A 16,021-nucleotide genomic window follows, 5' to 3' on the forward strand; every position below is an offset into this window, starting at 1 on the left:
AATATCCTCTAATAGCTGCTGTTACAGAGATTACAAGCAGTTTCTCCAGAGCATTCAATAACCAGAAAACTTCACTGATTTATTTGTCTGGACACATTGTACTTACAGAACATCTTTGTCTCATGACTGGGCTTATCACGTTTCTGGCATGAACATCTGCAATTATCAATTCAATACTTACCCACTTTAGAAACTGAGAAAATACAGTCTACATAATTCCTAAAGGAAGTATTAATAGTAACACTGTGTAAGCATTACACAGTACATGATGGTCCTACTCTCAGTAAATGTCATTCTGAGCTTTTAAAATATTTAAAGTTCTTGAACAATCAAAACTGACTAAGTCCTTAGGCAAACAAGCAGTGCTAAGTCCAAGTCCCTGGCACCCAAATAAACCCAAAACAGACTACCTAGTAATATATTCACCAATGTCCTTCTCCCCCAGCTAATGAAATTCACAATTATCTCACTTCAGTAGCTAAGAGCATTTCCTCAATATTTCTTTACAGTTACTTCTTACATGCTATTTCCCTGATTAACACAAGGTTTAAGACACTCCACCAGCTCTATTCCCACTTTTAATACAGTGACAACTTTGTTGCCATTTCCAGATAGCTAATAGGGTCATATTTCTTTTGAACAAATTTTTTCATCAGCCCAATCTATTTCTGCATAAATTGCATCTACGCTCAGGCTTACTATATTGAACAGATAACCTTAACGTATACACAGGATTTTGTATCATGTGAGCTGCTTCTGTCCCCCTGCTCATATGGAAGTGTCACTGTAGCTGTGCTGGTGTAATTCTATAAACAGGCTAAGCTTGTAGAGAGAAGTAATATCTTTTATTAGACCAAGAGATACAGTCAGGGCAGAGAACAAGCTCTGGGCTCAGAAAACTAATGAAAGTCCTCTGAGACAAAAAGCTTTCTTGTTTTTCCTCCAACTGTATTATTTGGTCTTATAAAAGATATAACCTTTTCCCTATGGGCCTGACTGTCCTTGGTTATAACAGATTACTTACGAGGGAGATAGGTCAAAAAGGAGTTGTAATACAAAATAAAGTAAACCAAAAAGACAGTTAGGGAAGCGAAAATCATGGCCTTGATAAATACCAACTGCTTACACAAAACAGCCAGGCTGACAGAGACCAGAAGATTGTCTCTTCAACCTCAACGCCATGATGGGATTGCTTGCCAAGACTGCTAACCTCGAGACCAAAACACAATGATTAGGGTATTTTTTTTTTTTTTTTTTCACAGCAGATCTGATAATTAGCACATTAACAGCTGTCTACAGAAAGGCAGGAGTTGGATGGCACTCAGGTGAAGTTACATGCATCTAGGAGATTTAAGGATATGCAGGTATGTGAAGAACTGGAAGTAGGACTCCCCATGTAGTGAAGGGAAGGCCATGAAAAACTAGAGGCTTACTGCTCAATGGGCAGGGGACCTAGAGACAACAAACACAAACTCTAAACTTTCTTAGCCTGAATCTGTCCTGGCAAGGTCTGCTTCCAGGTCCTTCCAGCTCCTGCACCTGGTGGCACAGTCTGGGGGGAATGACAATCGTGACACATGTAAATTAATGAGAGGCTGCTTAAACAACTAAAAGAATTCACAGGACTGCATGTGACATATTTAGTTATCACTGTAAAACTGTGTTATCTGATCTTGACAGATTATGGTGACTGGGAGAAGGCAAACATCACACTCATCTTCCAAAAAAGCACAAGAAAGAGGACTTAAGAAAGCACACTGATAAACCTAGCCTCAGTTCTTTGGGGGAGTATCTAGGAAATCCTTTTGGGAGGTATTTCCAAAGACATGATGGACAGGGAGGTGCTGAGGAACAGCTGGCAGAGATTTCCTAACTAAAACATACTTGATCTTCCTGATTGCTTTCTACAATGAGAAGTACTGGCTCAATGGATGATGAGATGGCAGGTTTCTTGACTCTAGCAAGGCTTTTCACATGGTCTGTACTCTTGTAGCCAGGGCTGCAATAGTGAGAGTGTAAGTAGTAGAAACTCAGGTTTATTCACTCTAGAGAGGAGATGAAGGAGAATCTTAATTGCTGACTATAGTTACAAATGGAGGGAGGATTACAGAGAAGATGGAACCAGACTGCTTGGTGATGGTGCCCAATGAAACAATTAAAAACAACAGTGACATGTTGCAGCAAAAGTAACTCTGTGTTTAGAGTGCTGAAACACTGAGAAAAGGAGACCAAAGAAGTTTCGTCTATAAGAAATAGTTTTTGTGTCACTGCAAACGATGACTGACTTTCCTAAGAAAGGATAATCTTTGCAGATGTCATTACTTAAAAGTCAGCATGGTGAATGAAACCAAGAATCAGTGCAAGACGGGAAGAACATGATCCAAGTTTCCAGTCAGGCAACAGTGGGATGCCAGGCATAATTTAAACAAGAAATGACAGGCAGCCCTTCCATCCAAAGGTGATGCTCTCTTGGCATTGAGGCAGGGTGTTCTGTCCAGGGGATATCTGTGTGCTTCAAGATGGTTGATGTTTTTATAATAGGAAAGCAAACTTCCACAAGTAGAGTGAAGAAAATTTCAGATTTTTAGGTCCCTCCTTCATCCAACCAATTCTATTTGTGTCTCCCGTCCAAATAATCCTCTTTCCTGTAAAACTCTGATCCCTCAAATCCCAGTTTATCAATTAATCCAGATTGCTTTACAGTAGACATCTCCTTTAGTTATCCACCAAATTTTACCAACAACAGATGTTTTTTGAAGAAGGTTAAAAAAATATATTAAAAAGGAAACCAAGCTATTTTGCTTAAGGGCAAATGTAACTATAGCTCAGAAATAACAGCAGCTGAAATACAGAATCATAGCATAAATTGCTGTATTAGCAGACAGGTATCATAGATGGAGGTTTATTCAGTAGTTATTAAGGTCACTTTATGATTTGTGCTATGAAACATCCTTTTTTCATTTGTTTGAACTGCAATTTGAACTGCATGTGCTGAAGTTTTCTATGCTAGATGTCTGCTCAGGTTAAAATAAACTCTCTCATAGCTCATACACATAAACTGTTTGAATTATGAAAGTTGGCATTCAAATAAATTGGTCATTTTCTAATTTCTGAGTAGTACTGGACCTTGGAAATGCTATAAATCTCTTTTTAAGTGATAATACAGTAGGGAGCGTTTTAGCATAACTTCTACTGTATTCTATTCCTACTATTTTTCTACTTGCTTTCTACTTTCTAGCTGGAAGTGTTCCAGGTTTTGTCTCAGATTGAGGTTTAATTATTATTACTTTTTTTTTTTTTTTAAACTAGGGCAAACATTTTCTAACTCTTCTCAAAAGGAAGACTGTAGAAAAAAATGTATTCTCAACATTTATAAAAAAAAAAAAAAGAAAAAGGTTTCATGACCTACTTTTAACTCTACTTGGGACAGGAAGTTCAATCCAGCAGGGAAACAAATAGCTTGTGAAAAGTTTGTGTACACTATCTGAAACATTTTTGAGACAGGCAGACAGGTCCATTTTCTATTTTCACATTTTAACTGCTCTACCACTAAGGTACTACAGCACGGTGTTAAAATTTGCACTATGCAGTATTTAAAATTCTACTGATATGCCCCTTCTTGACAGAATAGGAGAGAAGTCTTAAATTCATAGCTCATAACAGTAGCATTAGAGTTCCAGGTTTTGGCAGTCTTTTTAGACACTGTTTTCAATTAATACCACATGGTATCTACCTAGAAAGTGCCTTATTAGCATTGAAAACCTGAAATTTGCCATAGACTTCATGGAGCTGTTTCTAACAGATTAGATAATGGCTTGCTGCTAACTAGTCAAAACAAAAACAAAAACAAAACAAACAACAACAAAACACCAAACAACTGACAACCAATGACACTGTTTCAAGGATTTGGCTTCTGCTCTTTCTTCTTTGATGAAACAATTCTTTGAGCATCAGGTATGGCTATTTTTTCTTTACAGAGATTTTTTTTTCTTTTGCTTAGTAAAGCATAGGCTTCTCATGTAAAATGCCTAAGAAAAAATGTCTCTTTGAATGGGACAAACTTGTCTTTTCTAGGTTTGACTCAGTGCTCTGCAATTTCTCCTGGCATCTGGCTGGCTATTTCATCCTATATCAAACTGAATTACTACCTTAAAAAACAACACTACACCTCTCCTTAAATGCAGAAGAACAAAAGATAAAGCAACTTCTGAAAGTCAAGAAATAATAACTGCTATTCTTTAGCTAATACATTAATCTTAAAAAAATAAAAAATAAAAAAATCCCAAACAGCTAATTATTTCAGCCAGATCCCATATCAAAGACCCAAGAAATAGAGTAAAGTCTACTGACTGCAGTCATCTTTGGGTCAGACCTCTCGTGTTTAAATGCTCAGCCCCACTTTTATTTTGCTCTTCTCAAATTCTCAAGGAATCAAGGCTGAAAAATTCACTGCAAATAAATTATCTTGTCGAATGAATTGACACATTACATTTCCTGGTGATTTGTTCATAGCATCTAAGTATTGACATGATTCAGCAAAAACAGAATATGGAGGAGACTCAGACCATCACTTCAGCATTCCATTTCGTGGACTGGACAGCTGAAACGTTATCAGACCATCTAACAGGACGGGACTCTGTGGTGCATCCTTGGCACATATATTTATCACAGAATTCCTAGCCAAAGAGGGAAGACGAGTTATGATGAATGACTTCAGGCTGCACCCACAGACTTCCAGCCTTAGGGTGTGCCATGGGACTGGCAACAGGACCAGCAGCTCTGGCAGTCCATATAGCCTACAAAGTTGGGTGGAATCAATTTATTATCTACAAATATTACGTTTGGAGCCATATATTATTTTTAATTCCTTGAACTCTTAGTCCTGGCACTCTGAGACAAAACATATAATTAAAACCTTCAGTTTATTGTTGGAGTTCAGGAAATGAGTGAATAAGCAGAGAGTGAAATTCCATAGGAAATAACTGGTGCATAGTGGGAAGAAAAAGGATGGGATTACCTGGAATAAAGAAAGGCTCTCTCCTGAATTCTTTGTGTTAAAATTTTTGTAAAACCTCTAATTATTACAACACAAGACCTGCAATTTGAAAATCTAGGGTTTAATACCAGGCTTCTCAAATTTGTTTTTGTTCTTATGCCAAGCAGATGCATTTGCTATACTTCTAATTCACTTTCTGTGCAACAGTGAAAACCATTCAACAACAACAACAAAAATATTCCAAAACCCAGAAGATGGCAGAAAAGACACTGCATGTCATTAGAATAGAAAAATTCATTGCAGCTGCAGGAATCTGTATAGTCTGAGTTCATCTGCAAGTATAGAGAATGCACTGAGAAAAAATACTTTTGTGGCTCAGAGCCAGGTTGCACAATGTGTAAATTGGCTAGTTCTCATAGATCTGTTCCTAAATCTTACTGCTGCCATATCAGTTATCTTCTTAAGATTTGTGGCTAACAGATCTAAGTTAATACAGTTTACAGTGGTTTCTTGCCCCCCTTCCAATTACATGAATCCAGCAAAGCCCATAAGCACAAGGAAGCTGGACATACGAAGTGGAAATTGATAGCAGAGTTAGGATTTTTCCTGTAATGAAGCTACTGTCACCTGTCTTTAATATACAGCTAAGATGAATGTGAAGCCTCTTCTGTAGCACAGAAGATTCTTCACTTACAATGCCTACAGTGCCTATTCACTTACAATGCCTATGAGATCCCTGCTGGAGAAACTTAGGGTGATTAAGAGCTTCCCACTGTCCCACATCAAGCACAAAAAAATCAAGTAAAGACACAAAAGATAGACAAGGTCCTGGCCAAGCAGTTCTGTATCCAATTAACTCAATGAGAATTCAGTGACTTTTCATAAACCTTCATTATCTCATTTGATCATAGTTTGCCTTTTTATGACCCATCCTAAACTTTAAAGGGAATGTTATCATCAATGTCACATTAAAGAATCACAGCTCCCTTTCCACTTCTCACTCCCACTTTTGAAACTGTAGGAATATAATGAACTACTTAAAATACATATATAGTCAAAGGTAAAATGTTGACAGCTGTGATGAGATGATTGAATTTCCCTTTATCTTGCTTTTTAAACCTATGCATCCAGGAGGAATATAAGTGCCACAACTCTATCCTGATGCAGAGTTCATGTAAGAAGAGCAATTCAATTGCCAATCATCAGTGCTGGCAAGAACCATAGCACAATATAGACAAAATTCCAACAATTCTTTCACAGGGCTCTTATCACTCCGAGTGATTTTCTAACATGGTGGGATGACTCACATGACTGGAGTGCTGCAATGGATGTCTATAAACTCTTCAGAAGGGATAAGCGAGGAATGAGAGGCAATGTGGTAGCCCTGTATGTTAGAGAGTGTTTTCATTGTCTAGAGCTTAATAATGGCGACAACAGGGTTGAGTGTTTATGGGTAAGAATCAGGGGGAAGGCCAATGAGACAGATGTCATGGTAGGAGTCTGCTATAGATTGCCTAACCAGGATGAAAAGGCAGACAAAATGTTCTATAACCAGCCAGGAGAAGTCTCACAATTGCTAGCCCTTGTTCTCCTGGTGGACTTATCAGATGTCTGCTGGAAATACAACACAGCAGAGAGGAAACAATCTAGGAGGTTTCTGGATTATGCAGAATTTAATTTCCTGACACAGCTGGTGAGTGAACCTACTGGCGAATGTGCCTTGCTGGACCTTTTTCTTGTGAACAGAGAAGGACTTGTGGCTGGTGCAAAGGTTGGAGGCCTTCTTGGGCACAGCAATCACATATTAATAAGAGTTTTTGTTTCTTGGAAAAGTAAGGAGTGGGGATAGCAGAACTACCACCTTGGACTTCTGGAAGGCAGACTTTGGCCTATTAAGGAGACTGGTTGGCAGAGTCTCCTGAAGAACAAAGGAGTCCAGGAAGGCTAGATGCTCTTCAAGAAAGAAATCCTAAAGGCACAGCAGCAGGCTGCTCCCATGTGCTGAAAGATGAGCCAGCATGGATGAACCAGCCTGGCTGAACAGAATGCTGTGGCTAGAGCTCAGGAAGAAAAAGAGGATTTATGACCTTTGGGAGAAGGAGCAGGCCACTCAGGAGGACTACAAAGATGTCATGAGGCTCTGCAGAAAGAAAATTAGAAGGCCCAAAGCCCAACTTGAGTTTAACCTGGCTATTGCTGCTAAAGACAATAAAAAATGTTTTTAGAAATACATAAACAAGAAAAGAAAGACTAAGGAGAACCTCCATCTTGTATTGGATATGGGGGGGAAACATAGTGACAAGAGATGAGGAAAAGGCTGAGGTATTTAATGACCAATAACTAGTAAGACCAGTTGTTCTCTGTGTACCCAGCCCCCCAAGCTGGTAGATAGGGACAGGGAGCAGAATGAAGCCCTCATAATCCAAGAGGAAATGTTTAGTGACCTGCTACACCACATAGATGTACACAAATCTATGGGGCCAGGTGGGATCCACCCAAAGGTAAATGAAGGAACTGGTGGAAGTGCTCACCAAGCCACTGGTGATGCTCATTTACAAGAAAGGACAGAAGCAGGACCCAGAGTAATACAGGCCTGTCAGTCAGACTTAGGTGCCAGGGAAGCTCATGGAGCAGATCATCTTGAGTGCCATCATGCGGCACACGCAGTACAATCAGGCGATCAGGCCCAGTCAGCATGGGTTTATGAAAGGCAGGTGCTGTTTGATGAACCTGATCTGCTTCTATGACAAAGTGATGCACTTATTGGATGAGAGAAAGGCTGTGGATGTTGTCCACCTAGACTTCAGTAAGGCTTTCAACACTGTTTCCCACAGCATGCTTCTGAAGAAACTGTCTTCTCGATGCTTGGACAGGTGTATGCTTCACTAGGTAAAAAAACTGGCTGGGTGGCCAGGCCCTAACAGTTGTGATAAATGGATTTAAAGTTGGAGGCCAGTCACTAGTGGTGTTCCTCAGGATTCAGTACTGGGGTCAGTTCTCTTCAATAACTTTATCAATCATCTTGATGAGGGGATTGAGTACACCCTCAGTAAGTTTGCAGATGACACCAAATTGGGTGAGAGTGTTGATCTGCTCAAGGGTAGGAGGGCTCTGCAGAGAGATCTGGATAGGCTGGATTGATGGGCCAAGGCCAACTGTATGAGGTTCAACAAGGCTACGTGCCGGGTCCTGCACGTGGGGCGCAACAACCCCATGCAAAGCTACAGGCTGTGGGAAGAGTGACTGGAAAGCTGCCTGGTCGAAAGGGACCTGGAGGTATTGGTTGATAGCCAGCTGAATATGAGCCAGCAGCATGCTCAGGTGGCCAAGAAGGCCAACAGCATCCTGGCTTATATCAGAAAGCAGGACCAGGGAAGTGATTGTCTCCCTGTACTCAGCTCTGGTGAGGCCGCACCTCGAGTACTGCGTTCAGTTTTGAGCCCCTCACTACAGGAAGGACATCGAGGTGCTGGAGCATGTCCAAAGAAGGGCAATGAAGCTGGTGAAGGACCTAGAGAACCAGTCTTATGAGGAGCAGCTGAGGAAACCGGAGTTATTTATCGTAGAGGAAAGGAGGCTTAGGGGAGACCTTATTGCTCTCTACAACTACCTCAGAGGAGGCTGTAGCGTGGTGGTGGTTGATCTCTTCTCCCAAGAAACAAGTGATAGGACAAGAGGAAATGGCCTCAGGTTGTACCAGGGGAGATTTAGATTGCATATTAAGAAAAATTTCTTCATTGAAAGGGTTGGGAAGCATTGGAACAGGCTGCCCAGGGAAGTGGTTGAGTCACCAACCCTGGAAGTAGGCAAAAGATATTTAGATGTGCTTAGGGACATGGTTTAGTAGTAGACTTGGCAGTGCTAGGTTAAGGGTTGGACTTCAAGATCTTAGAGGTCTTTTCCAACCTAAAAAATTCTATTATTCAAACACAGCTCAGTTGGCTCAAGTTGGTAATGACAAGATTAAAAACAACAACAACAAAATAAAATATATATATAAAAAAACACAAACAGAAAACTATTATTTTTTCTTAAAAGCTTCTCTTAATGCTGTCTGACACAAAGCAGTCTTATTGCCAAAGATAGACTAAGCAGTCCCTGTTGACCACTCCCGACAATTACATCATTTTGGTTTGTATCAAAGGAATATCAAGGCATTGCAACAATTTGAATTGGCTTTCAACTTAATGTCTGAGCTCCCATTCTCTAAACTGGGATAGATTAGCTACCTTAGCTCCTCAGGATGCCAGTACTATAGCTTTATAAGTACCTATCACAGCTTAAAATAAATAAAATGTTAAGAACACACAAGCGACAAAGGTATTTGGTTAGAAAAATACAGGACTAAATTTCAAATGGAACAGTTCAGAATGATGTTGCAGAGCACACTTTTGAATCCGGATCTTCTGCCTCTTTAGAAGTTTGTAACATTTCATGTAACTCCCTTAATCAATAAAATCAGTCCTGAGCTGATCCCCTAGTGTCTGAGTACTCCTGCGCTTCCTATGTACCTCGACAGCAGTAAGACTGACCTTGCTACCCTACAGTACAAATTATTTCCCATGAAGATGAGTTAAGTAAAAACTCACACAAATTCTATTCACATGCACCTCATATAGCACTCAATACTATACCACACATCCTATTTTATGATATTTTTGTTTCAACCCCATGGCTCTCAAAATTAAATAGTTTATTATGTGCTGACAGGCAGTTGATGCTATGGAAAACACAAGTTAAATGCCAGATTACTTTGAAGAGAGACTGAAAGCTCGTATATAACACAGGTGGAATTCTATTAGCAACAGGTGTGAGCTGGCCTGCAGCGTTAATGCAAGAGATTTCTCATCTCTGTTTTGTAAATTCAGTTCCCACTGCTGTTAATGAGAACAGCACATTTAATTTTCTTTGTCAACAATCTGATATCACAAACATGGACAAGTGAAATGCTTCCTACTCTGAATGCTGATTTATCAGATAACACAACAGCTTATCAGCAATATGAGATTAGTTTAAGCATCATATTAAATAATGCAACAATATTTTTAAAGGGTAAATCAGACAGGAATTGCAAAAGAAATATTGCAGTGACAGAAACTGAAATAGGATGTAGATGAGTTTAACATACAAATTGTGAGCTACACAAGTTAGCATCTATTCTACCTGTACTTTAAAATACACTTCATAAATTGCTACAGAGGCCAAAGAGATTTCTGAAAGTTTCCAGAGAGTTCTAATTTTGGCAAAAACTAATTTTGGCAAAAACTCAGATACCCTTTTTTGCAAGATTACGAACAATTATCATATATGATATCCCAGATGGTACGCATTCAAAGAAATAATGACCCAGTATTAAATATTTCATTTACATAATGAATTACCTGGGAAAATTCTATGTGATCATCAAAGATTATTAATCATATCAGGTTGATTAATTTTAATGTGAAACCACATCCATCTTCAAGAATTTTGGACAGCAGTTCCATTTTAACAGAATGATAACAACTAAACTCTGCCCTCCAAATAACAATAATACAATACCTTAAAAATAATAATACTGATGAAGAGAAATTCAGGGATCAATATGTAAAAGACAGACAAAATTCATGACCTGGCATAAAGTGAGAAGTAATGCAAGAATTTTGATATCACAAATAACAAAAACATGAAACCTGAGTAAAGCAGAACATGGCTTTACTTGCCCAAAGGAAAGTTTGCTTGTTTTTTGATATGGGAACACTAAATCATTCAAAGATCATCTCAAACTCCATCTTATCTATAATTTTAAGGCACAGCTGATGTACATGATTAGACTTGAGAATCTCACTTCAAAGCTTGACAGAAAAAGCCACCAGGATTTGCTGGTTTTATTTCTCTTTTTGGAGCTTCTAAAAGCTGCTGGAGAAGAGTATTATTGGCATAGGTTAGTTGAGATATTCCTCAAATTCTCATTATTAGAGGTAATTGGTAATAGTACCTTTTATGTAAATTACTACTTTTGCTATTTGTTATGTGGTATTATTACTGTGATTATTGCTGTTGTGTTTAGATACCTAATCAGTACTAATATTATCATCATAATGGTGACTATGAGAAGAACTAGGAGCTCCCATTTGGTGAATTAAAATACAAGGAGGAGCAGCCTCTGTTCCTCAATCATTTCAAGATGCTGCTGTCAATCAAGTGCTGCCTTACAGTTCAACGTCTGTTGGAAATATTTTCCCTTTCCAGTGAAGCTCAGCTGCAGCTCAGCTACACCATATGTGAATTTTTAAGCTTTTCTTGTTCACGTTGAAGAAATATTTTGTTTATAAAAATAAAATGATTAAGACTCTCTCCCATCTCACATGGGTTATTTAGGAATGACAGTCAGTCACTAGTGGCTTGGACTGGATTCAGATCGGTGACGTAAATAAAGGACGTTCTGTAATTTGTTGTCATTTCCTGAACCAGGCACAGTGGTGTTTTACATGTTCACATCAAGGGAAAGCATGTAATTTGATCAAGCTGCAAGTGCAAACTTCTTGGTAGAGCCTGAGGGAAAGCAATGACAATAATAAAACAGATAGGCAGGTTGTCAAGAGAAGTAAAAGTACTTTTAACTGCACAGTTCTGAAGAAAATCCTGCAGTGGAGGGGCTAAAAATGTTGTCTACAACAGTGCCCCTGGCTATCCTGGAGTTGAAGGATTAGTTTACGAACTGTGGACATGTCATTACTAAATGAACTCAGATAAGAGTTAAGTTCCTTCATTCATTTAACTCTGTTTTTGGCAGTGGAGCAAATTCTCAGTGATGTAAATTGGGATGGGAGCTGTGACAATTTCCAGCATGACAGTGCCTGACCCTAGAAGTATTCATTTTGCTTGAAAAAGTAAAGACAGTTTATATGCAAATTAGATGCAGCTTTCCAGCTCTGTATAATTTGTCAATATGGGTGTTAATTTCACAAAGACTGAGCAATTTCTGTTCTAGAATAGTAATAGGACTTGATCCTACCAACCCTTACTTGTAGCAGTGATCTTCTTGTAGTGGTGGGACTGGAGGCTTAAAATAAAGACTACCGTTGTGAACATTTCTGGGATAATGCACATCATATGATGCTTTCTTTTCAACAATTTCTTTGATGTGTTCCTTGATCTGGTTCAGAATAATGAGTAACATTAAGAGTTAAAATGAAATGCTAGAGCATCTATTAGAAATCAGCTTTCCTGGATTTTCAGGGAGTGGTATTTTTTGCAATTGGATCTGGATGTAGATAAAAATGTGATTTTATAGGGGAAATCTGATATTAAAACTACTGTTACCTTTTCTCCTCTTCATTATAAATGGATTTATATCTGAATGTAGAAAACATTATGGAGCTTAAGCCTGTCACATGAAGCTTTTCTTGGGAGAACTTCCCCTCCTGGGAGTTTCAGGTATAAATCCAGATTCTCTGATTTATTCCCAGCATTGACAGCAATGGTCTTGATCTGCAGACTCTGCTTTTAAGGATTTGAAAAGTCTTAAAGCGTCTTTAAAACCGGGGGTGCTAAATCCTTTTCAAGGTGTGTCATAAGATCATAATACAGGCTATAGGCATACTATATTTTTCAGAAAAGACATGTTTAAAAGTTTTCTCAGACACAACACTGAATTATATCATTTCACCTGAAAACTACCAAAAGAAAATTATCAGGTGCAGAAAATGAGTAACTGCATTTCATTTCCATCTTCATTTCACCTTCTCCTTAAAACACTTGAATTTATTTTGTTTTCATTTTCTTCTGACCTAATAAACACTGATGTCAGGACTATCAGTTGACTAACTGAAATCTATGCTGATTATAATGTACATGTTGTGAAATGCTTTTGGTAACATTTTCTAATAATCTTTCTCCAAAAAAATCTGTATATAATAAAGTTTCTAATAAAAACAATTGATACTTTTGTGTGATAAACAAGTGATACAAGTTTACATTCATAACCTTCTTAAAGCTAGGCAATTACTTTTCTAGAACTCATCTTAAAATAAAGCTTACAAATGTCTGTTCTGTTTTAATAACTACTCTAAACCCTTGTACTTGGGGCACTGACGTAATTGGTGAATTAGTTAACTTAGTTAAGCACACAGTCTTGTTTGATTTTGCTTTGTTTCATTTATCCCACATTCTTTTCTAATATGCCAATATTATTTCTGTCCACTTCAGGTCTATCTTTCATTCATTCTTTATATCCCTTCTTTTTTCCTTTATTTCCTCTTGTCTGCTAGACACAATCTCTCCATCCATGCCAAAACAGTGGATATTATTTATTAACATAAAAAAAGCATGTGGTTAGACTTGGCTTCTATCTACTAAAATGCCATGGATGTCTTTTAATCTGCACTTAAGAAAGTGTGGAAAGACTCAAGCGCTTTTCATAGAATCACAGAATGGTTTGGGTTAGAAGGGACCTTAAAGATCATCTAGTTCCAACTCCCCTGCCATAAGCAGGGACGCTTTCCACTAGACCAGGATGCCCCAAGCCCCATCCAAACTGGCCTCAAACACTTCCAGGGATGGGGCATCCACAGCTTCTCTGGGCAACCTGTGCCAGGGCCTCACTCTGACAGTAAAGAATTTCTTCCTTATGTCTAATCTAAATCTACCCTCTTTTAGTTTAAGTCATTACTCCTTGTCCTATCACTACTCTCCTGCCTTCCTGTAGGCCCCCTTTAGGTATTGGAAGACCACTATAAGGTCTCCCCAGAGCCTTCTATTTTTCATGCTGAACAACCCCAACTCCCTCAGCCTGTCTTCATAGGAGAGGTGCTCCAGCCCCTTGGTCATCCTCATGGCCCTCCTCTGGATTTGCTCTAATAGGTCTATGTCCTTCTTGTGCTGGGGGCCCCAGAGCTGAATGCAGCACTCCAGAAGGGTCTCATGAGAGCAGAGCAGAGGGCAAGAATCACCTCCCTTGCCTGCCTGGCCATGCTTATTTTGATGCAGCCCAGGATATGGTTGGCTTTCTGGGCTGCAAGCACACATTGATGGCTCATGTTGAGTTTATCCACCAATGCCCCCAAGTCCTTCTTCTGCAGGGTTGTTTTCAATCTATTCTCTACCCAGCCTGTATTTGTGCTTGGGGTTGCCCCAGGCCAGTTGCAGGACCTTGCACTTGACCTTGTTGAACCTCATGAGGTTCTCACAGGCCCATCTCTCAAGCCTGTCAAGGTCCCCCTGGATGGCATCCCATCCCTTCCCTTCCAGGATGTCAACTGCACCACACAGCTTGGTGTCATTGGCAAACTTGCTGAGGGAGCACTTGATCCCGAGTCTATGTCACTGACAAAGATATTAAACAGTGCCAGTCCCAACACTGCACACCTTTAGGTTACTTAGCTGGTCTCGAACCTGATATTCTCCTACAGTGGGCAGTTCTTCATTCTTTCAGTCACTGCCTTTGCCATTTGGGACTTGGGCTATGTGGCTATAGCCATTGCCAGTGAAGACTGAGGCAAAAAAATGATCAGACTGGGATGATTAGAAAATGGTAACCTAGAATCATAGCAGTAATAACACTTATCTGAAGTCAGAAGTCATTGCTGAAATCAAAATTAAAAATAAAGTAGTTCATTAGTCAGTGCTGTATCACAAGAGAATGTTCAACTTATATCATGCCAACGATGTTAAAAACAGACAAGCAACATCTTCCAGAAAAAAAATCTTTTTCATACTCTTAATGTCACCTGACTACATGTAATGTCATTTACCAACAATAAAACAGGTAGAGTAAATAAGTGTCTGCCAGCCCACAGAATCACAGAACGTTAGGGATTGGAAGGGACCTTGAAAGATCATCTAGTCCAGTCCCCCTGCCGGAGCAGGAATACCTAAATCGTGTCACACAGGAACGTGTCCAGGCGGCCCCACTCCCCACCAGGGTCAAAATGGTGGCCACCCTCAGGCAGCAACAGTTGTAGTGGCCGTGCCGCCGCTAGGCCCCCAGTAATGGCCGCCACGCCGGCCGCTCCCCATGGGGCCATGGACAGCTCTCCTTGGCCGAGGCGGAGAGTGCCCTGCCGCCAGCCCTGCACCGGTCCTGCCTGCCACAGCACTTCTACTGAGCCCCATCTTCCCATGAACACAAATTATGCTTCAGGAAGAGCAAGGAAGCATGTTTAAATTACATTCAGGATGCCATACTACAGAAGCAGTGGAAGAGAGCTGCAGAGTTTCTGACTTTCTACACTGAGTCACTAGAGAAAGACTCTTCTACAGAATACGTGGGTAAATCAGAGATTATTTGGAGAATAGGAACAGAAATTCTGTGCAACCATTCACATAGCAGCCTAAGAGAGTTCAACTCTTTCAGAGATGAAAACTTTAGAAGTAAAAAGGTACTTGAAGGTTTGTTTAGAGCATGCCTTTCATCTCCTTTGTAATGGACTAATAGGTGAAGCCTACCAAAACCTGTCCCTGGCAGAAAGCTGCAGGTTTGGAGAACAAACAACTGTTCAGGATAAAGAGATGAAACTGATTCAGGCTTACAGGGGACTGCTGAACTACTATAGCTGGTCTAAGCAGAAGAACGTCCTCTTAGAGTATGAGAAGGGTGGATTTGAAGACTTGTCTGTTGAACGGGAAATGCACAGTTGCTTTCGGAAGGCAGCAGTGAATTTAAAGGAGATCATTAAAATACCTGGACTCTGGGATCTCTTTGTGAAATCCTGTGCGAATTTGTTGGAGTTCTATGGACACCATAATGAAGCTCGCAAAGTATTACGTGAATATGCCTACAACTCAAAGTTTGCGGCTAATCCCAATGCTCATGTTTAATTCTATCAGTTCCTACCAAGACATGGTGCATCAAAGAAATCACTCATATCTGCACTCAAGATCTTGCATGATATTGTTCCCTCTCATGAAGTAATGATAGATTTTAATATCATGCTCCAAAAATCAAAGCCCCATACAGTTGTTTGAAATATCTACAGAGCACAAAGTCAGAATGCAGAAAGAAATATGAAGTTTATTCTAGTACTTTTCTCTAGCACTTACTAC

The 16,021-nt window shown here is 39.6% G+C and overlaps 1 protein-coding gene and 1 pseudogene across 1 annotated transcript in view; one reads left to right on the forward strand and one right to left on the reverse strand.

Moving 5' to 3' along the window:
* GRID2 (glutamate ionotropic receptor delta type subunit 2) overlaps window positions 1–16,021 on the reverse strand; it is a 728,283-nt gene that overhangs the window by 172,141 nt on the left and 540,121 nt on the right. The gene's annotated exons all lie outside the window — the stretch shown is intronic.
* LOC118253128 (TATA box-binding protein-associated factor RNA polymerase I subunit A-like) lies at window positions 6,360–15,943 on the forward strand (annotated as a pseudogene).

This window comes from Cygnus atratus, chromosome 4 (genome assembly GCF_013377495.2).
Source record: "Cygnus atratus isolate AKBS03 ecotype Queensland, Australia chromosome 4, CAtr_DNAZoo_HiC_assembly, whole genome shotgun sequence".
In the NCBI taxonomy this organism is placed as follows: domain Eukaryota; kingdom Metazoa; phylum Chordata; class Aves; order Anseriformes; family Anatidae; genus Cygnus; species Cygnus atratus.